The 23,430-nt window shown below is 34.6% G+C and overlaps 1 long non-coding RNA gene across 7 annotated transcripts in view; it reads left to right on the forward strand.

The window, feature by feature from the left end:
• Positions 1-23,430, forward strand: part of LOC309666933 — a 331,741-nt gene that overhangs the window by 212,593 nt on the left and 95,718 nt on the right. For 5 of the 7 annotated variants that reach the window (XR_014267365.1, XR_014267367.1, XR_014267368.1 and 2 more), the window contains one exon: positions 11,150-15,224. This is a non-coding gene — a long non-coding RNA (uncharacterized lncRNA). Of the gene's footprint in view, positions 1-11,149; positions 15,225-23,430 lie in introns of those variants that run through there. The other 2 variants (XR_014267366.1, XR_014267364.1) reach the window with 2 other exon arrangements.

Genomic DNA, 23,430 nt, shown 5'->3' on the forward strand with positions numbered 1-23,430 from the left:
AACTAAGTTGGAAGGAAAAATAAAAATTTATGAACAGCTTTAAATACCAGGCATTCCCTTTACATTGAAGACAACCTGAAATTTCAGAGGCAGAGATTAATTACATGATCACCTACCTATTTTAGAACACTAATATTGCTGCAGTTGGTCAAAGGAATTGTAGAGGGGAGAAACTATAGATAAGGAGATGAAACTATGAGAGGGATTCTAAAACTGTGCAATGGTAGTAGAAATATGGGGCGGTATATAAATAATAAGGAGAGTTTGATGATATAGTTTGCAGAATTTGGTGACTAAATGAATCTAGCAATGAAGGAAGAGGGAAGGGAACAAAATAAGGATTATTTTTGAGTCAATGCACCTGGAAGGAAGGACACTTTTATTGAGATAAGGAATGCAAGTTGGGTGTTGTTACTGCAGTAAGGTAGGGGAAAAAATACATCCTTACCCTGAGTGATCTTTTTAAAAAAATAACCTTTGGAAAATAACACACACACACACACACACAACATGTACACAGACAACTCCAAATATAGGTTATCTCAATCCTGATTTGAGGCTTATTTATGAATCTTGTTCATTTTTAACTGGGTTGTTTTCTTACTTTAAGAATTCTTTATATATTCTAGATACAAATTCTATAACATATAATTTTCAACTCTCTTTCCTCAGTCTCTGTTTTTCTCCCTCAGTCTGTGTTGTTCTTTTTAAAATTTCATTAATGATGTCTTTTGGGGAGTATAAGTTTTAATTTTGAGGAAGTCTAATTTAACTTTTGTTTTTTCTTTTGTGAATTGTGTTTGGTGTTGTCTCTATGAAGCCTTTCCCTAACCTAAAATTATAAAGATTTTCTTCTGTGTATTCTTCTATTAGTTTCATAGTTTTAGGTTTCACTTGTAGAACTATAGTCCATTAACAGTTATAAACAGTGTGAGGTATGGATCTAAGTTATAGTTGTATTTTTACATAAGAATATCCAATAATTCCATCACCATTTATTAAAAAGACAATACTTTCTCTAGAGAATTGCTTCTGCATCTTTTAAGAAATTTAGTCATCATATATGCATGTCTCCTTCTGGACTCTCCATTCTGTTTGATTGATTTATTTCTCTTTGTTTACACAGATACTGCATTTCCTTGAAAAAAGTTACCTTATAAAAAGCCTTGAAATCAGCCAATGTGAACCCTCCAACTTTCTTTTCAAGATTGTTTTGGCTATCCTAGGTCCTTCGTATTTCCAGATAAATTTTAGAATCAGCCTAGCAATTTCTACTAAAAGCTTGCTGAGATGTTTTACTGGGAGGAGGTGTTTATGGGGTGCCACCACAGATTAAACATTTTGACAAGAATGCTCCTTTGTATGTGACACTGTGATCATTAGGACCCCATAAAGTCTGGTTGTCTGATGCCTAGTGATCCATTGAGACAGCGCTCACAGTTCAATGGTTATCAGCCCTGTTCTTCCAATGTAAAGTTATATTTTCCTCTTTTAAACATTAAGCAATATATAAGACCCCAGCACTATGGAAAAATACCATTCCTCATCAATGTTTCCTTTATTGGTTTAACCTTTAACAGTGTTGTTTTAAGTCAAGAAAGAAAGCTAAAATTAACAGGCCAGTCTCATTTTGCTTTTTGTTTATTCTTGACCTTCATATTTCCCTGGTTAGGACTGGAATTTCCATGTTAAAGTCAAAAAATAATAAGAGATTTGAAGTTATACATATGGGGGTTGCACACTGGCCCCGTCACTGCCCAGTAGTGTGATCTTGAACAAGTTACTTGGCATTTCTAAGCTTCAGTGTCTATATCACTAAAATTAGGAGAATATCATTTGCTTCCTTTGGTTGTTCAAAGGGCTAATTAAATGATCATTTAAAATTAATATTAATAGCAGTTGCATTGAAAACAAATATACAAAAATAATTACACCTCCTCAAATCCTTACCAAAATCCTGTGAAGGCAGGCCTATTTTACAAAACTGAGGCTCAGAGAGATTAAACAATTTGTTAAAGGCTACATAGCTGCTAGAGGGCTGTGCTGGAGTTCAATTCCAGGCAGACTGAATGCCAGAGAGAATGTTATTTCTACTTTTTAATGTTGCTTATAATGACCACTTATGAGGGTGAGCTTCCCTCACAGTGTCTAGAGTTTGGACCTAAAAAAATGGTCAGGCAGTCTGTTGCTTTTGTTATTTCTGGGAAATTAGGGGTGGGGGTGAAGAAAGGTCATAGTACCTGGATGTTGGAACCCTGGGTGCTTGTCATTGATTTGTATTTTATTTATTATAAAATCACTTGAACTTTCCAGATTTCTTTCTATTGAAGGAGTAATAATTTTGCCCCTTCTACTCCAGGGACCTGTGAGTGCTAAGTAGTTAATACACTCTAATGAGCTTTGTATTTTGCAAATTTATGAGCACGTCATTTTAATTCATATATCTACTTTGATCCTTCTGTCATTACAAACTCCAAGTGATATCTGTAATAACAGAGGACTGCAGCTACACTCATGTGATATGTTCCATACGGCACTTGCAGTAATAGTTTCATCAAATATCGCATGACCTTGACATCATGATCTATCAGTTAGTGGGAAATTGAAATTAATGTTATTTCTTTAGTACAAGTCAGCCTCACTCCTTTACATTTCCATGTGGCCTCAGAATATGCGAGATATACTTGTTCACTTAGCCATTTTTGTTTTGGATATTTTCTTTTAGGTATCCTTTCTCAGAGAGATTTCTTTATTTGTGATTCTCAAGTGCTATTTGTGAAGTTCTCAATCATAAGTACTAGACAGCATAAGGTAAATAGAAAATGACTAGACATCTAAAGTTTAAATATAAATAACTATTAATAATTTGGTCTGTCAAATAGACAGCCACATCCTCTTGACACATAAATGCTGCCTGTCTGACTGCTCTTCCTGAGGAGTACAGAAGAAAGAATGAGGAGAGGGAAGAAGAAAGAGAGGCTGCTGGTGTGCCTAAGCTATTTAATTTGTGACTCATAAGAAGGTTCATGTTATATTAGAATGTACTTAATATTTTATAAGTAAATAATAAAATGTTACCATAAATCTTACCACCTACCCAGACCTCTTAAAATATAATCACAACATCCATTTTTCTCCATTCGTAATTTACCTTGTAAGTATTCTAAAAAACATTTGGATTTGCGATTCAATTCTTTCTGACACACAATATAGAATAAAGTCCAGTCAACCTAATCATACACACTAAATTAAACTGTTTTAGTTTTGCATTAGTTGGTAAGTCAAGATAGAGATAGTTAATCTGAAGATGAGGTGCCATTTGAGTAGATCAATCATGAGGCAGAATATAAATTTGAAAATCAAATACTATGTAAATTTGGCAAGGTACAGATAATAGAAAAGACAAGAAATATTAAAATGAAAAAGTCTTTTTTAATCTTCTAATCCAAAAGTTTTGAGAAAATTACTGTGAAAGTGAAAGGCAGCTTTAGGAGAGAAAAGGAAATATTTTATAAATGACAATGTGTTAATCCCAGGACAAATGCTTGAACTTGCTTCATTTGAAAGGTACTCATTACCTATATGTATTGAAAGAGTAAATTTTTTATTATTAGAACTCTCCTCAACACCAATACTGTAGGGAAAAAAAAACACAAATAAAAAATACGTGAGAGAAAAGAGGTTTTTTTGAGATAGAAATAGTTCTAGAAGTAGAGGTCAAGAAGCCTATGAAAGAAAATCATTAGGGACTCTGAATGAGCAGCACAAACTTGTTTCAAACACTTTCCTTTTATGTTTATAAGGCTCATCTTCTTAATGTTTATAGTCCATACAAATAGAAAGTAAATTATCTCCTTTCCTCCAGGAATGTTTAGTAAGAGAGAGTAAAAAACAGAAAATGCTATCTTGAAGAAGTCCATGAACACACTCTTCTAAACATTACACAGCTTGATTGACTCTGTACATGATTTGACCAAATATCCTCAAATTTCCTGTGTATTTCTGCACTTCAGTAATTCTTCTATAATTATGGAAAATTGATATGAATTATACCATAACTTACTGAAGTATGGTTTACCCAAGTAATAATAATAGCAAAGGAAACATACTACATATATTCATGTTCTATGATGTAGCATGTTTCCTTCACTATTTTTATTACTTAGATAAACCTTACTTTAACAAGTTGGTATATGAGTATATTACTGTATCATTTTTTTCAAGGGAAAAGTATTAATCTACCACCACTCTACTTACAGATTAGCCATTGCAGTAAGCAAAACATCTCCTGACTGTTTACAAAAAAGGTTCAACAGTCATTGTCATGGAATTCAAAGTCCCACACAGTCTAACCTTAAATTTCTTTCCCAAATGATGTTCCAAACCCGCATATTCCATCTATTATCCTTTGTTCCCTTCTTTCCATATACATTTCTATTCATCTAGTACACACTGTAGTTTTCTCACTGTATCTTTTACAGAAATGCACTTATCCCCATAGTCCTCCTATTAAAATCTACTTACCCTTCAAGACCTCACTCAAGTTTAACTGCCATTGTGCTATTGCCTCAGTGCAACCTTTTCTTCCATATTTTTGTCCCATAGCCCTTTGCACTTGTGCCAGAGTGCTTTAATGTGCTCTTTCTATGCCGTGGTTACTTATGCTTATGTTTGTTTCCATTAGTAGAATGGGTGCTGTTTGAGGGTGGAGAATGTCATCTATGTGAATCTCTCTCCAGTATTTAGGACAGTGCCTTGACCATAGGAGATAGTCAGTAAATGAATTTATTGTTACATATAATTATTCAGATGTTGAATATTTAGTCTTTAGGAAATCCTTTTTCTTAATATGACATTCCTGTTTTTGCATCTTTCTCTATTTGGAAACACCTTCGTTTGACGATGTTTTGAAAGAAATGAGAAGAATCCCATTGTTGAGCAAGAAAACATTGAAGACTGCAAATAAGAAAGGGTTTATTTGGGGTCTTAGGAATTGCAATTCAGGAGACAGATTCAGGTAAAACCGAAAGAGTATTTCAGGGGAGAGAAAGAGTCAGGGGCTTATAAAGGCAAAAATCACATGGCTGCTAAAGTTGTCTGATGAGAATTATGATTGACTCTGAAGCAAGAAAAGAAATATTTGTCTTTAAGAGATAGGTTGTCAAATTATTTGGGGTAAGGGTCCAATAAGTATCTTGAGTTTCTGTAACATTGGGCAGATAGATGTTCTGGATGCCTGCATTAAGACAATAAGTGGTCAAATGTCAGATTCCATTCAGGCTGAGATGTGCACGAGTCACACTTCCTCAACAGCCTCCTGGCTCCATTTTAGAGGGCTCTCTTAGCAATACCAACCTCATTTTGATTTTCCTTTCACACCATGAAAATAATTTTACCTACTCAGATTCACAAATAAAATGTTTAATTAGAGATTAGATTTCACAGATTATAGAATGAAAAATGCTTTGGATTATCTATAAATTACATACAGTTCTGAGTCATAATTAATTTAGTCTTGCCTAAAGAGAGGTCCTTCCTTTGTTTTCAGTTTCTGGGAGGTAAAGTGTTTTCAGCTCCTGGGAAGTATCCCAAGTGTCTTTGTTATTCCTGTTGTTCATGATGGGACCACACCTAGTAGAGAGATGACTCAGGGTGGGGCCATACACAACCAATATTCTTAGGGGGCTGGCTATTCCAGAAACACCAATCACATGATTAGAGGTTTGGGGATTTGGACCATGTGAGGTTAGCCTGGGTCTCCTGGAGGAGTTGGAGTGTGGTTCTAGAGATGAGTCCAATCCCATGAATCAGTCAATCAGTATAGGCTCTGGACAACCAAGCACTGACATCCAGAGCTTCTTGAGTTGGTAATACTTCATACATATTATCACGTATCAATGTGAGAGGGTAATGTTTCTTGAGGACGACAGAAGCTTTGTGTTGGAATCCTCCTAGATTCTGGCCTATGCATATCTTCTTTTGCCTGATTCTAATTTATATCTTTTCCCTGCAATAAATGTAGTCTATGAGTATAATAGGTTTCACTGAGTTCTGTGAGCCTTTCTAGGGAATTATCAAACCTATGGGTGTTTTGGGGAAACCATCAAACTTGCATTTGATGTCAGAAGTGAGAGTTGTCTTTGGTAGACTCTTTTCTCTAACTTTGTAGTTGGACCCTCACTCTTTGCAGTTGGAGTCAGAAGTCTTGGTTAGATTTAACAATATGGAGAACTGTACTCTTCACTCTTAATTTGGCCAAATCCAGCTAAGTTCTGTAAGAGCAGAGCATCTCTGAATTATAAAGATATCTTATAAGGTTTTACCTTTTGTTCCCCCTATTCTGCTCGTAACTCATATTCATTTCTTATGACATTGTTCTATGATTTATCTGTTGATACACATGTCCATCTCACTAAAGTGTGAGTTATTTAAGCAAAAGATAGTTTCATATTCATTTCCATATTGAATGCCTAACTCAAAGTTGGGTCAATAAATGTTTACTAAAATGAATGAGTTATTGAATATCTGGAATGGTACAATTTTAATGCAACTTACTCAAGATTGTCATACTTAGGCTCTATCATTAGTGTAGTATGTTGACATCTTGTGGATTTCACTCCCAAAATGCCCTCTCTTAAATAAATAAAATTATCTTACATAATAATTTTAGAACACTGCTATAGAGCTAAGTATCATCTTTTAATTAAGAGGGCACTGATTTGGGATTCAGGATAATAGGGAACATACTGATCTCTGTTACTTACCTGTGTAGCTCTGTGGAAATCACTTCACCCATTTAAATTCTTGTTTCCTTATCTGTAGAAAGAGAGGAATTAAGCTTTAGTTTCTTATTGTTATAATATATAGTTTTTTTAAAATGAGAGATATTAATATTCCATTTCATTTCTCTAATTACTAACAGAGTAATTAGAATATATGCATTATTGAATATGTACCTTGAATGTATATATATATATATATATATATATGTATAAAGATTTAATGCATATGCATTTATACAAAAATTATTTTTTTCTCAGTGTTTAAACACTGCAATGAGGGTAGATAATTGGCAAAATATTTATTAGATATGATCGAGGGTGATTGAACACATCAGTGTTTTCTGATGACCTCTTCAAAATGTGTATGAAATTTGAGGGGCCATTTCCCCATCCAAAAAATACGTGTGACCAAGGCCTTTTTTAAAAATATGGTTTAAATTATATTCAGCTGTAGGTAAATAAGTTCCTAGTAATGTAAGCTATTGGATATATTATAGACCACAGACATACTTTCTATATCCATAGATTATAATGCCTCTTCATTTATTCATTTACTCATTCGTACATTTACTTATTCATTCATTCAACAAAACTATATCAAGCATCCATTGTGCCTCAGGTGTTATGCTAGGTAGTGAGGTTACAGAGATAAGTTACATGGTCTTTAGCTTCAGGAAGTAACCAAGTTGCAGCCATTTTGTTGACTTTCATTATGTTTAGATACATAAATGATAGCTTGTACAAATGCAAATAAACCCACTTTAGAATTTTCAGCCTTTGTGGGCAGTTTTTGGGAGGAAAGACTGAAAGGAAATGTACAGAACAACAAAGTTAAGCTCCCACTGCCAGACCCAGAATTAGATTTTCTTTAAGGTTGCTGAAATCTTTAGTCGTCAGTAAATATTAAATATGTGGATAGTATCTGTAGGAGACCAAGTTAAAATGAAAGTATACTGCTTATATATGTATAATTCATGAGAATATTTCTCCAAATGACCTTTAGTAAAATCTAATGAATTAAGCTAATTTACTAACTGACTTCTTAGACCCTGAATGTGTGCTGTAGGACATGTAAGTTCCCACACAAGGGAGCAAATAAAGGCGCCAGATGGAGACTAGCTGAAGTAGATTTGAGGCAATGGAGCAGCCTGAGAGGGCATGTGGGAGGGCAACGACATCAAAAAACAGCCACTTCTCTATTTGCCTAAGGCCTGCCCTTGCAACTGATATCAATGCGTGTAGTTAGGAAAGTGAATGACACATAGCAGAAACATAGTGTTGGATTTTAACAGCATTAGATTTTTTTCACCTTCTCTCTTCGAGATACTTGGAATCCAGTTTCTAAGCCAAATAAAATTGTCTGATGTGTTCACCTCCATGTAGATACGTATGATGCATGTTTTGAAACAAACTTTATTTGGTCAATAGTGATGCTCATGTTATGATGGTGCAAAAGTATACTATTTCACAAGTCGAAAGTCTTTATATGATTAAATGTTTTCCAGAATTTTATATTTATTATAGCATTCCAAACCAAAACACATATAGTTAAAGAGTCTGAAAAATATTTGTAAGTTATATGAAAAGATTTGGCTAAGTGGTATTTGAATGGTCATAAAGTCAAATATTAGCAAATTATAAAACATACATGAAAAAAATTTTTAAAAGAAGGAAAGAAAAGGATAAGTTATAAAGGGTAAACAGATACATTAGACTTTTAAAAAGCTTCATGAAAGTTTTTAAATTGTTATCAAAACTTCCACAACTAGGTTAATGAGGATATATTAACAACACTTACTAAACTATAAATATGTTTTCATGAAAAGGTGACACAAGAAGATAAATCCTCTTTTATCTCATTTAATATGTAGTATGGGAGCATAAACACCATGACTTGCTTTGGATTAGGAAATGCTGAAGGGAGAAAAGTCAGTTTTCTCCTAAAAAGAAAGGATTTTCACTTGTCTCAACAAGAATCAGCCGTCTGTAACTGCTTGGGGGTTAAAGATAGGTTTATCCAAAACCAGAAATATTTACTACTTGATGAGAGAAAATAATCATGTTTTGGTTGCTTTTACTGAACCACATATTTACCACACATAAATAGATACGGTATACATGATAATATGCAAGTCATTAGTCCCTTTTTCTTTATAAAACAATAAAATTTAAAGTTTGTTGCTTTTTAAAACCATGGATTTTAGAAATTTGAGAAAATGGAAAGTATTATGATAATTATTTTCATCATCTAGATTCAAGATACACATAATGTATTTTATTAATTTTATTTCTTTAGTTGGACTAATTAAATAAGAAATAAAACACGTTATATAGTCATTGAATTGGATTCTGTTAGGCTACAAAATAAAAACTTGCAAAAAATTGAGAAAACTTGACCTCTCAGACATGTTCGTTGACACATGTCAGATGGTAAATTTTATTCTAAAGCCATGTCTTCTGTTTTTGATTTTAATATTGATGGTATTATTATTTGAAATCTAGATTTAAAGAAAACTGGATGTTGGAGATTTCATTATCTGCTATTACTAAGTAATCTATGATAAGTCATTTAAACCCTCTGAATCTGACTTTCTTTATCTATGAAAATGTCTACCTGACAGGTTTATTATGAGTAACATAAGAAATAAATAAATGGAAAATAAATATGAAGCTTATAGTTTTAACAAATTATTTATTATTCAAAACAATTTAAATAAGTTAAATATTTATAGCCCATATGCCTTTAAATGTGATTTGATATGTTTCATCAGTAAAGCCACTTAGATAATATAAAACAATTTAAAATTGATAAATATGCTAATCACATAATAAAAATAAATGCACTTACCACCAAAACTAATATAACTTTAAATGTTTAAGTTTAAATATTTTTCTTTGCTTCCTAGAAGTTAAAAGAATATGGAAATTCTCATCCATTTCTTCATGGAAGAATATGTTTCTTGATCCTTGCAAACATATTTTTACAGAAAATATGGACTTTTTAATTCATCTGACTGCTTCCTATTTGGAGCTTAGAATTTTAAAATATAGCAAAAAGAAACAGACTTACAGATACAGAGAACACACTAGTGGTTGCCAGAGAGGAAGGGGGTGGGGGGGATGGACAAAATGGTTAAAGGAGATTAAGAGGTACAAACTACCAGTTATATAATAAGTCACAGGATGTAATGTACAGCACAAGGAATATAGTCAGTAATGTTATAATAACTTTGGTGCACAATCTATAAAAATTTTGAATCACTATGTTGTACTCCTGAAACTAATATAATATTGTATTACACTGAAACTTCAATTAAAAACAAACAAACAAAAACACCCACTTGAAGAGTTTCTGTAGAAATTAAGGTGATAAGCTCTAAGCAGGCCATGTTCTTATTCTAATTTGATGGAAGAATGTCACATAGGTACGTGTTTACTCCCATTAAGCAAACGTTAACTATTTCTTCTGTCAGTCAGGATTTTGACAAGAATTCTCTCTTAGAAAATTCAAGTTTAATCTCTCTGCTGAGCTCCCAGTTCACTGCATATCCCCATAATTTACAGTGCTTTTAGTGTTGCTTCCTGCCTGCATTTTTACTGAAAACGAAATGAGTAGAAATACAATAAATATCTAAAAGGATGTGATAAGGAAAAAAGGATAAAATGGTGACATACTATCAGCCAAAGTACAAAGTCTGAGTCAGCAGCGTCTTCTAAGTTGAAGTAATTATAAGTTGCTATGAGATCTCCTATGCAGTGGAGGGAGAGGCTGTGGTTGAAGTGCCCAGTCAGAGACTACAGGCATTGAGGCTGCGAGCTCTTACCCTTCCACTCACAAATAGCCTGAGACTTTCTGATATGTGTTTAATACCCACAGAGGAGTGGAGTCTAAGCAGCTTAGGCATGTCCCGTTGAGACTTCCTCAGCATCTCCAACAATTCAAATGCATTTCCAGAAGACTAGTACCTTTTGCACGGAACAGGACACTGCCAAGGGCACAGTGGAAAAGAAATATATATATATATATATAAATAAAATATATATATAATACATATATAATTTTTTTCTTTTTTTGGTGGGGAAAATTTTACAGTAGGCTGGGAAAAGTTATTAGAATAAAAAATAGAAAACTATTCATTAATTTTGGGGGAAAAAAGACTATGGGAAATCAGAATGTAGGAAAAGTACAACAGTTGGACAGAGACAAACTGCAGCATCTGCCTGAATCTGCCGGCGGAATGCAGAATATGCTCATCCATGTACACAGTGAAAGTACAGAGGAGTCTGTGACCACTGTATCAGACTCCTAAATATTTGAATGCTGTACATCAATTTATATAAATGCCCCTGTTCATGTTCCTACCCAGGAGTCCCAGCCTACTCCCTAGTGATGGTCCTTGTAACCAGGAGCCCAAAGGTGCTCTTTCCTGCCCTGTCTGAATGAACTGGATCTGCTGGGACAAGACAAAGCAAAGCTGGGCTGAGACTCAGATCCCAACCCACCTGAATTTTGGCTGCAAGACAGAGCAATCTTCCCAAGAAGCCAAGGTCAGTGTATTTACCATCCACTCACTTCTCTTTTCTAGCTCAGGATTTCCAGGTTGTCCTCCCCAAACTAGACCATCAAAGGAGAAAACTGGGGGGCCACAATTGTCTGGTTGTTGGCAGAACCCAGTCTGAGACCCATAATTTGATGATTTTGAGGACTAACTTTATAAAAATTCCCCAGTTTTCCAGGGCAGAACTTGTGATTTTCTCCCCACACACCCTACCCTTGCATTCAGGCACTCGCCCTTGCATTCTCTGGCCTGGTGACTCACTTCAGCTCTAGTAACCCTCTCAATCTATTAGCCAGTTACTTAACCAAACAAACCAACCCTGGAAAAGCAAACAATACAAAACAAAAATCCACTTATGAGATGAATAAAAATGTCTTTAGGTGTCTCGTCTTTGCCATATGGGGGTATCCTGAAGCGCGAGGCACAGGAGGAGCGCTACTTGTCCAGATCTAAGGTCAGTGCTGTCGCAGCAAAGCATTCATCTTAGTTTTATTTTGCTTTTTTGCCTTGTCTTATGATGCTGATTTATTTCCAAGAAACCTTGTCATGAAAATGAAGAATACATTTGGTCCCTTGAAAAAAGTTGCTTTATTCCACACATTCACTTATAGGGCAAGCCTGCAGATTCAATACTCTTGCTTTTTGTTATTTGAGGTCAACAAGAAATAACTATAAGAAAGTGGGACTAAGCAATGTCAGACTGTTATTAAATCCCAATTCCATGTTTGAGTTGGAGATCTTAGATAACCAATGGTAGTAGAAAGGAAATTATCCTGTCCATTTATAATAGTGAGTATTCTAAGTATAGAATTTTAATACCATTGCTTGTTTTTTCCCTTGTATCTACCAGTACTGAAGAAAGACTTATAAGGAAGAAAATATTGGTGGAAAACTACCTTAATTTTAGTAATTAGTTACAATTAGAGCTTTTACCGTTAATTATTTCTTAACAGAATTTCTTTCCATAAAATTTATAGTGTTTAACAAAAATATAAGAGAAAAAGTAAGTAGAATACTCTTTTTTGAGCTTTGTTCCTAAACTCTATTACTTCGTGGTGAACTTCACTGTATTTTAATCTTCACAATTTCACTTTTTATTTTTTTATTGTGAGAAGAACACTTAACATGAGATCTACCCTCTTAACAAAATTTTAAATGCACAATACACAATTGTTAACTATAGGCACAATGTGGTACAGCAGATTTCTAGAATTTCTTCATGTTGCATAATTGAAACTTTATACCTGTTGAACAACAACTCCCCATTTCCTCTTCCCCCTAGCCCCCTGGAGAAGACCATTCTACTATCCGTTTCTATGAGTTTAACTGTTTTAGATACCTCATCTAAGTAGAATCATGATGTATTTGTCCTTCTGTGACTGGCTTATTTCATTTAGCATAATGTCTTCCAGGTTCATCCATGTTGTTGCAAATGGCAGGATCTCCTTTTTTTAAGGCTGAATAATATTCCATTGTGTATATATACCACTTTTCTTAATCCATTCATCCACTGAAGGACATTTAGGTCATTTCCAGATCTTGGCTATTGTGAATAATGCTGAAATGAATATGGGTGTGCAGATATCTGTTTGAGATCCTGATTTTGACTCTTTTGTATATATACTCAGAAGTAGGATTTCAGGATGATATGATAGTTCTATTTTTAATTTTTGAGGCCCGTCTATACTGTTTTCTATAGCAGCTTCATCATTTTATATTTCCACCAACAATGTACAAGGGTTTCCTTTTCTCCACATCTTTGCCAACACTTGCTATGTTTAGTTTTTTGATAAGAGCCATCCTGTCAAGTATGAGATGATATCTCAGTGTGGTTTTGATGTGCATTTCCCTGATGATTAATGATGTTGAGCATCTTTCATATACCTTTTGGCTATTTGTATGTCTTCTTCGGAGAAATATTTCAAGTCTTTTGCACATTTTTCAGTCAGGGTTTTTTGGGTTTTTTTGCTATTGAGTTTCTGGAGTTCCTTATATGTTTTGCATATGAATCCCTTATTAGATATATGGTCCACAAATATCTTCTCCCATTCTTTTAACTCTGTTGATTATTTCCTTTGCTGTGCAGAAGCTTTTTGGTTTGATGTAGTCCCACCTGTCCATATTTGCTTTTGTTGCCAGTGCTTTTGTTGTCATAGCCAAAACATCATTGCCAAGGTCAATGTCATGAAATTTTCCTCCCACGTTTTCTTCTATAAGTTTCACAGTTTCAGGTCTTGTGTTTAATCTTTAATCTGTTTTGAATTGATTTTTATATATGGTGTACAATATGGGTTGAATTTCATTCTTTTCATGTGGATGCCCAGTTTTTCCAGTATCTTTTGTTGAAGAGACTGTCCTTTCCTCATTGTGTATTTTTGGCACCCTTGTGGAAGATCAGTTGATAATGTATGTGTGGGTTTACTTCAGGGTTCTCTTTTCTGTCCCATTGGTCTACATGTCTATTTTTGTGCAAATACCACACTGTTTTAATTACTGTAGCTTTGTAATATATTTTGAAATCAGGAAGAACAAAGTTGGAGGCCTCATACTTCCTGATTTCAAAATAAGCTTTATAACTTATGTAGGCAAATGTACAAACTCTCTGGGATTTCCCAACACTGAGAAGGTCTGCAGAGTTTTGAACTAAATATTGGAGTAAGAATGGAGTAGAGTAGCACTTATTTTAAAAGAAGCTATTCTAAGGTCAACCTTTTTTTTTTTCTTTAAATCCCAGTTTCTTAAGTTTTCCCTAAGGTGTGATAAAGCAAATGGTGGGCTTTATAAATTTAGTCTTTAGAGTGTATGCTCTTTTCATAGTAAGCTATGTTCATTTTAAGACTGAGGTGTTCCTTTGGGGAGATGCATAAATGAGAAGGCTCTATACCATATATTGGGTTATGTTAATGGTTTATAGCCACATTAATCTTTAAGTTGAGTTCTGAATTTAGTCATTTGGAAGTAAATGCTCTCTAGAGAGATCATCATCAAGAAATAAGTAAGCAATTGTTAGAACTGAAGGCTGTTTTCTGAATCAATGAAGCAACTGTCATTATGAGCAATCTAAAAATTGTAGGCTATTTCCTATTTACCTGTTGATGTATTTTAATGAGTGTAAAGTAATCCGAGAAACAGGTTTTTCAACTTACACACTTACCTGAAATCTTGACCACAATATGCAACATCAAAATGAATGTAGTTAGTGTTTTAAATAAATTTTTCTACAACTTAAACCTGTCATTTTATCAGGTTTATATTTGATGTTATATAAGTTGCTCCTATCTTGCCAGAATGAGTCAGTTCCTTCTGTCTGCTGCTAATTGTGAGTATTAGAACTTTAGCATTAGGTTTCTTATTTTGTTTTTAAGGCACTACTTTATGTCATTGTAAAACTAAGTATACATATAAACTCTAGTAATGGGAATTCATTTCTCTAAATATGTGCTGTATCTAGGAGATCCTTCCATTGACCCCAAAACATTTACTTGTCTGCTTTGATTACCTTTCTTCCTTTATAGATCTACCCTACTACCTTTTACTTTTCAAATTCAGATTATATCCATTTCATTTTTATAGAGACATAAAAATATCTTTAGTTTTCTGTTACAATTCTACCTTTCTGTCTTATTTTTCTGGCGATGACTAATTTATTCTTTTAAATGTTTATCTGCAGTTCTTTCACTGTCTACTGGTAAGAAGATACATGTCTTAAAACCCAGTTACAGGAAAAACACAAACTTTCTCCCCTAGTTTAAAATTTAATTGTGAAACAGTTTAATTAAACATATTTTAAAATTTTCTTAAGTCATATTGATATAAAGATTCCATTTTAAATGTTACTGACATTGTTTTGTTCTCACCTTTGGCCACATCCTTCTACTAAAATTCTTTTTTTTTTAAATTATTATTTATTTATTTATTTATTTTTTGGCTGTGTTGGGTCTTCGTTTCTGCGCGAGGGCTTCCTCCAGTTGCGGCAAGCGGGGGCCACTCTTCATCGCGGTGCGCGGGCCTCTCACCGTCGCGGCCTCTCCTGTTGCGGAGCACAGGCTCCAGACGCGCAGGCTCAGTAGTTGTGGCACACGGGCCTAGTCGCTCCGCGGCATGTGGGATCCTCCCAGACCAGGGCTCGAACCCGTGTCCCCTGCACTGGCAGGCAGATTCTCAACCACTGCGCCACCAGGGAAGCCCCTAAAATTCTTTTATGTGTCTTTCCTTGTTTCTAAGTTTGGTCCAAGCTTTTCACTGAGATCCTCAGATTTATTCATCAAAACTACATATTAATGCTCTGATTTTTTTTTCATAATTTCTCTGAAAAATTTACACTTATTGTAGGGAATCAAAAATGACCATTGACCATCATGTCCCTGTGTGGCTCTTTATGTGAGCCACAACGTTGTCTCATGAGGATGCTCTAGGTTCCAAAATAACAAATAAATTTAAAGATACACTAGCCATGGCTAATTCCTTCTTTTACCCTCATCTTTATTCCACTGAGATATGGCTCATCTATGCAGAACCATCCATAGATTTTTAGTTTCTACCTACATGTGATGTGTAGAATTGTCATAGTCATTTTGCCCAACTCTATTTTAATTCCATTTTGTGGTTGTAAACTGATCAGCAATGCATATTTTAGAATTCTCTGTTGTTTTTGATTAAACAGTTAAACACATCTAGTGTGACAGAAATTAAATTGCAAGAAACTTCAATTTTTTTTCTTTTCTGCTTTCATCATAAGAAATGTAGTAGTTCATAAAGTAGAAAAAGCAAGGAAAGTTCAGAGCTTTGGGCTTAATGGAGTGATTGAAATGGAAAGCCATGTAAAACCTCCAAGGATGTGTTCTTCCAAGAAAGGCAGAGAATTGTGGAGACACTTTACATGATGGGATATATAAGTAGGGCCCTGGAGGTCCAGATGTGAAAGCAGACTACTGGAGTTAAGCACTTAGCTGAAAATTGCTTTCTATCATCTGAGCTAGAAGTAATCAGAAGCCAGCCGTGAAGGATTAAAGCAAAATACTTTAGGTGTATACTTGGCTTCTGAAAGTTGGAATTTTATTTTTCTTCTTTTAATGCCCAGGCTAACACCTGACCCTCTTCACAATATGCAGAATTAAAGTGTTCCCAAGATAACTTATTTTTAAAAATCAGGAAAGAAGAATGTATTAACAATAAAAGCAACTCTCCAGAACTCGCTGGGCTGTTGTAGAATATAGTGTAATGCTGGCAAGTTTTTATTTGAAGAATCATACCCCTAAAAGAGATTTCCAGGAGTATTTGGTCCCAAACAGTCATGTGATAGATAAGAAACATGAAACCTGGGAAAGGGGATTAACATGCCTGATATCAAAGGCTCTTGTCATTAATCCTATGTCCACTGCCTTTAATCCTGTGGCCATAACTATTCAGATAATGTTATTAGGGGAGAAAAACAAAACCACTAGGTCAGATGCTACCTTACAGGGAACAATAGAAGATACCCTGATAAAGGCCAAGTCTATGGTAGACAAATAGTTTTTTAGTCAATTCCAATGTCAAATATTTGTCCCTGTTATCATTACGGTTGTGATTTATAGTTTTAAAACAAGTCATTGTACTCTTAAATAACCATGACCAGATGATATCAATTTAAATAGTTTGACCTTCTCTATTATAGGTTCTTACTTTCTCCCGAAGCTTTCAATTTTTAAGATCCTGTTTTCCCTTGGAAATATACAATATAATCTACAATATAATTGGACAGTTGAAATTCTCTAATTAATGCTTCATTGTATATATTAGACTTTCCAAAGACATCTTCACTAAGTTATAGTAATAATGGGTACCATATACTGGTCATTTAGGGAAAGCACTTTGCTAACATTTTCTAATTTGTTTCAACAATCATATGAGGTAGGCATGATATTTTCCAATTTCCTGATGAGACTGAGGCTTGGAGAGATGATGTAACTTATTCATGGTCAAACAGTATCAGTAGGCCTCTCTAACTTTTGGAAACCCTGTACTTGTTTCTTTTAAGAACTCTCCTCTCCTATTTCATGTGATTTGGATGAAATTGTCATTGAACTGATCCAGGTTTCCCACTGTGGAGCTGTACACATGACCCTACCTGGACCATTGGAGTCTTCTGGGGAGAACTTACATGCATATGTACTAGGAAAGGAAGGTCTCTCCCCTTCTGAAATTGTTAGCACTGAGAAGCATGTGAGCTCTGGGGTTGTTGGGGTCTCTCTCTCATATGTGTGACTTGAAGAGAGAAATTGCCAACTGAGAAGACAAAGCCAAGAACAAGAGAAAAAGAAAATCCTGATAATAGCCTTTTAATCCTTGGTGTAAAGCCCATTTCAATCCTGGGACATGAGAGTCATATGAGAATAAAAGCCAAAGTCTTAACAATATCTTATTATATCTCAGCCAAAGTATCATTTTATAGTCACATGAGAGTAAATACCAAAGTGTGGCAATGGTTTACTAAACTCAGCTCTTACCCTCCTCACTTACCCTATCATACTGATTCTACTGTGCCTCAAACATACGAGGCCTACTCCTGACACAGGAACTTTGCACTGCTTATTTACTCTGCATGAGACAGTCTTCTGCCGGAAATCTCATGTCTCATTCTCTTACCGTCATCATGTTCAGATATCATTTTCTCTGTTGGCTTTCCCCAGCAACACTCCCTAATTCTCTCTAGCCACTACTGTCATTCTCTCACCCCCTTTCCTGCTTCATTTTTCCTCACAACACTTATCATCATGTCTTATCATACCTTTTGATCCCTTCCTCACCACCATCCAGTGTGATGCAAGCTTTAAGAGGGCAGGGGTTTTGTTCTCTGGTAAATCCCCAGCACCTGGTACATTGCCTGACACATAGTGAGTGCTCAATAATTTGTGGAATGAATAAATGGAAGTCAATAAGTTCTATTTTGGTTGAGAGTAGGGTAGGTTGGTTAAGATTGCTTGAAAAGGGTTCCTGTCATTTGCAGCTTAAAGATTTCTGACTATAAACAGGCATTAATGGTAGATCCAGGATTCAAACAGATGCTTGATTATAAGATTATGTTTTTCTATACAATTGCTAATAATTTTTAAGGATGTATTTTTAAAAATGAACTGAACAAATTAGGGCACTGGGAAGCCTTAAAAAGATAGCTAGAGAGCATTTAAATATAATTACATATTTACTATTGCTGATAACATAAAGAGTGCTATATACCATAGAGATTGCAAATAATCAGGAATGATCTTACTTATTGACTAAAACGCTGCTGAAAAAAATGAAATAATTGCTTAAAAATACATTAATCTCTCCCCAAAGCAAGTTCTCCTTGAGAGTTCTAAGCCTATGATAAACAGATTTACATACAATATTTGTAAGCATGAGAATATTGGTTCAAATAAGAGCAAACTTGTTCTTCTTGAAATTAGAGAAGTTGTGTATTGAGAACAGAAAAGAAAAATATTATGAATGTTAAGTAATAATGCTTTTTTTTTTTTTCCATTGGAGTTTTGAGGAAGAACCGATGAAGGAAGTAAACCTAGGGGTTAGAAGTATCTCTAGTGGGGTCTGGAGGAGATATTTGGGAATGAAGAGGGGCTCACAGCAGGCATTCTAGGATGAACTTACTCATCAGCGATCATCTGAAGGCTCCACACTTGGCGTGCTGGCAAGGAAGACTGTCTTGGTCTGCTTGGGCTGCTATAAAATAACAGACTTTTATTCCTCAAAAAAATCTGGAGCCTGGAAGTCTAAGATCATCGTTCCAGCATGGTCAGGTGAGGGCTCTTTTTCAGGGTGCAGACTTCTTATTGTATCTTCACATGGTAGAAGGAGAAGGGATCTCTCTGGAACCTCTTTTAAAAGGTGCTAATTCCATTCGTGAGGGTTCCACCTCCCAAAGGCCCCACTTACTAAATCCATCCCCTTTGTGGGTTAGTATTTCAATATAGGAATCTTAGGGGGACATAAACATTCAGACCATAGCAAAGATGGAAAGATATTTTGTGAAACCCCATGCTCCTAACATCTAAGCTACTTTGATATCTGAAGATGTGGTAGAACCCGTAATGGAGAGTTTTACCTGTAAGAAGGCCCCAGAAAATAGGGTAACAGATAGGCAGGAGTCAATAATTCAAGCAAAAATGAAGTTGATATTAACTTTAGCTTGCTAATTTTCTTTTTTAAAATTTTAATGGGTATAAAAATATTATAAAAAATGGATATGAAAAAAATTCACTTCATTTCCCATTCCCATTTGTTCCATAAAGTCTTACATTATTTAAATCTCAGTAGGTTTAAATAAGCAAATCAAGGTGGTTCAAGGGGACAAAGGGAGAGGTATATTATTATAATACTACCTGGTTAGGCCTTGGAATCCCACAATCCAAGGGGAGGAATATTCCCAGGGTCCAGGATGGGATGGTGACAGGATCTGGGAAACAGGAACAATGGGTACCAAAAATGTTTCTACTTATTTTCCATATTTTCTCTCTCAACACACCAGCTTTCTCCTCTGCTTTTCATCTTCACAGTACAATATAACTGCCCTCCAGCTCCCCATGCCACATGTTAAATTTCTAGCCACATGCAAAGAATAACCATCTGTTTTGAATCTTTGTTCCAAGTTTAATGGAATTTATTTAATCACCTGTAGCTGAGAAAGTGGCACTGCAGAGGACATGAGTAGCTGTCAGTAGCCCAACGCTAAGGGGGTAGGAAATTCAGAGCAAAGAAGTCCTGGGTAGACATTATGCCAAAAGGTTTCAGTTCTTCTTCAATAGGGCCACTATTGAAGCCACTTAAATCTTCCTGATTGGTAAGGTCTACTGTAGCAATGTTCCTTGGAGCAGAAGACATTTATTAGTGACATCTATTTCAATTGAAGCAATAGAAATTTTAATTCATAGAGTTGAGAAAAGAATAATTAAAATTGAAGTTTTAGTTATGTAATTTATCTTGAAACTACAAGATAAAGAATTTTAAAAAAACAATGGCAAAGGTATTAAATATAGATAAGTTACTTTCTCTTGATGTGGTAATATTTTTTTATGTGGCATATTAGGCACTCAGTTAAAGTTTGTTAAATTAATAAATTATGAATGTGCATGTATTTTAATTTAACAAGTATTTTAAGCACTTACTAGTGATATTGGCTATTCATGAGTAGTATATGGAATTGAAAATGAGTGTAGGTGCTCAACCCACATTTCAAAATGTGAATTTTGAAAACTGTCTCTAGCTACAATTTACCAGAAGCTAAGGGTCTTTTTAATGTTGCACTAATATACATTACCTATATGTATCATATATCAAGACACAATTCCCTTACTCAAATACTGATTCTGACCATGTATTACCAGTACAGAGCTTAGTGCTCTGTTCCTCTCTGATTTTGCATAGTTAAAGACATATGTGGTTTTTTTTTTTTATTAATTTATTTTGTTAAGGTAAATCTTAACTTTAGAGCTACTACATAATTAATGAAAATGTGTGTGAGAGGCTTCCTGTTTTCTAAAGAAAAATTATGATTCAATTAAATATTGTATATGCTTCATTAGATATTGAAATGATCTTATTTAAATATTGAACATCTTTTAAAAATATTGAGATGACAATTTTTCCATGTTTAAAAAATGCTCTCTCCATTCTTAAAATTTTAATTTCAATCATCATGCTGTTAGCTCTTCTCTCTTCAGGGAACAGCAGAAAGTTTATAAACAACTTCTCAGATAAAGCTGTGAATCCATCAGGTCATTGCATGGAACAGTCCTACTTTAATGAGTGTTCATAGTTTTCAGTATTTTCTCGCAGGAGAAAATGTTCTGTGAGCAATAGCATGAGTACCCTATTAATTCTATTATTGGCAATGTGCATAAAGAGGGGACTCATAATAGATATGAGTTTATTTGTAAGTCAAATGAATAATTTCATTCTGACCCCAGGGCAATATTGCTTGATAATGCTGATGATGACCAATGTATTCCCAGCCTGAGGGTCCTTTGAGATAAGTATGTGATACAAATAAATATTTTTCATTTTTGCATCTCCTTTGCGTAAGCTATTTAGAGGAAGCAATGTTGTTTTATTTTTATTTCTTATTTTTCTAAAAAGACAAAAATGTTACATAAGTTAAATGCTCTCTACTATGTGAGGGACCTTACAGACATCCCTGAGAGATTTCATGTGTTCTGGGTCATAGGTGCACGCCCCTACAGAAAGGAAGGGTCTAGGAGAAGCTCTCAATGTCCCAGATGCCTCTCTGCTTCTTCTGAGCCATTTGATTACTTGTGTCCTTAATATTTAGTGAAGCTTAATGAGTAAAATCTCTGATTTGTGTGAGTTCACACAATACTATTCTATGAGTTTGCTCAATATGTGATATTGCTGTGGTAATAATATATATATATAGGATTTTATTATGCAATTATAAAATTTTAAAATTTTATGCAGGTAGCATTTAAAATAAGTTGAATTTTGACCTAGAGCTCCAAACTTAAGGTTATTAGTGGGGTTTATTTTATGAGAACAGTTTATACTACCTTCAGTCTGTCTTATCTCTAAAACATTTTGCAGAAATTTCTTGAAATTCCTGTATGTAATAGTTGCCTTCTCTTATTTACTGTTTTTATGCACATTATTTCTACTTTTATAATCTATTGTAATTTTAGTGGGCATTCTTGTGGGTGGGAATCTGCAAAGGGAAGTGTGTCTAGTTAAACATGTAATCTCAGTTCACTATTTTGAATTAAAGATTTAAATTCCATTTTATTGGCCAGAAAAATAAAGCTCAAAAAAACAGATATAAGTAGTGCAGCCAGGAATCAAACTCCTGTATTGTCTGCTAAATCCATGCTCTTTCCATTATATTACATGATTTATTTCTAGTTTTAAAAAATCTAGGGAATTGATTATTCTTAAAAGAATAATAATAGTCTGATAAGTTAAAAGGGGGAGGGCCATGTTAGAATATTTTAGCAGATAATACAAATAAAATACTAGTTATGATTATTTGATATTTTCAGAGAAAATATAACAATATCTAACCCTTATGTACTTACTATGTACTAAAAACTATCCTAAATCCTTTATGTATATTACTTCATTTAGCCCTCACAACTCCCTTATGATGTAGTGTTATTATTTTCATCTTATAGATGAGGAATTATCTATAGAATTTATCAGCACAAGTTCACACAGCTAGTAAAATAACAGAGAAGTGATTAAAATCCAGGAAGTCTGGCTCCAGAATTGATGCTCCTTACTTGTATATTAAATTGACCATTTATTTCAAGATTGAAATAAAGCGACTGACATGTATATGAAATAGTTTTAAAAAACTTGGATTTATTTCCCTTAGTCTTTAGGTATTCTTATATTTATTTGTAAATGGGACGTTCTTGCAGAGTAGAGTGTGAATTGTCAACTGGAGATTATATAGAAACCGAAGTTTGAAAGCATTAATTCCCAAAGTTAGCCATACATCCAAATTCTTCCCTGTGCACCAATCTGCGCATTTGTGTTGGGAAGGATGCAACATATAGACAGCATTGTGATGGGCACGGGATGGTGAGATCGTCACAATGCAGAGCATACCAGACTGAATGGAGCTCTGAGAGACTATGGCCACTCATGTCACTGCTCCTATGCTGGAGCTGTGGATGATAACAGAGATCATGGAAGATGGTTAGAAATGGCATGGATGTTGGGAATAAAGGATCTATCTGTATCTTTCATCTCTATCTATCTTCTATCTCATCTGTATTAGTCCCCTTCTTTCCCAGTTCACTACAGAATTAACAAAAAGGAAACCTGTGTAAAAATGACAAGAAGAGTTTTTGGCATAGCAGACCTCACAAAGAGTCTGCTCTGGTCTCTTTGGAATTTCCTCCTACCCACCATGTTTCTGCTCAAAAACTGGTGAAGGAAAAAAGGGAGTAGGAGAGCCGGTCAGGGAAAGAATTCCTCTTCCAAGTAGCAAAGGTTCAAATATCAGTGTGGTTTTTCAGCACTCTATATGGCGCTTTAATCTGATGCCCATCATAATGTCACTGTGTAATGACACTCAGTATTAAATCTACTGAGCTCCC

Source organism: Balaenoptera physalus (genome assembly GCF_965194825.1).
Source record: "Balaenoptera physalus genome assembly, chromosome: 9".
NCBI classification, from domain to species: domain Eukaryota; kingdom Metazoa; phylum Chordata; class Mammalia; order Artiodactyla; family Balaenopteridae; genus Balaenoptera; species Balaenoptera physalus.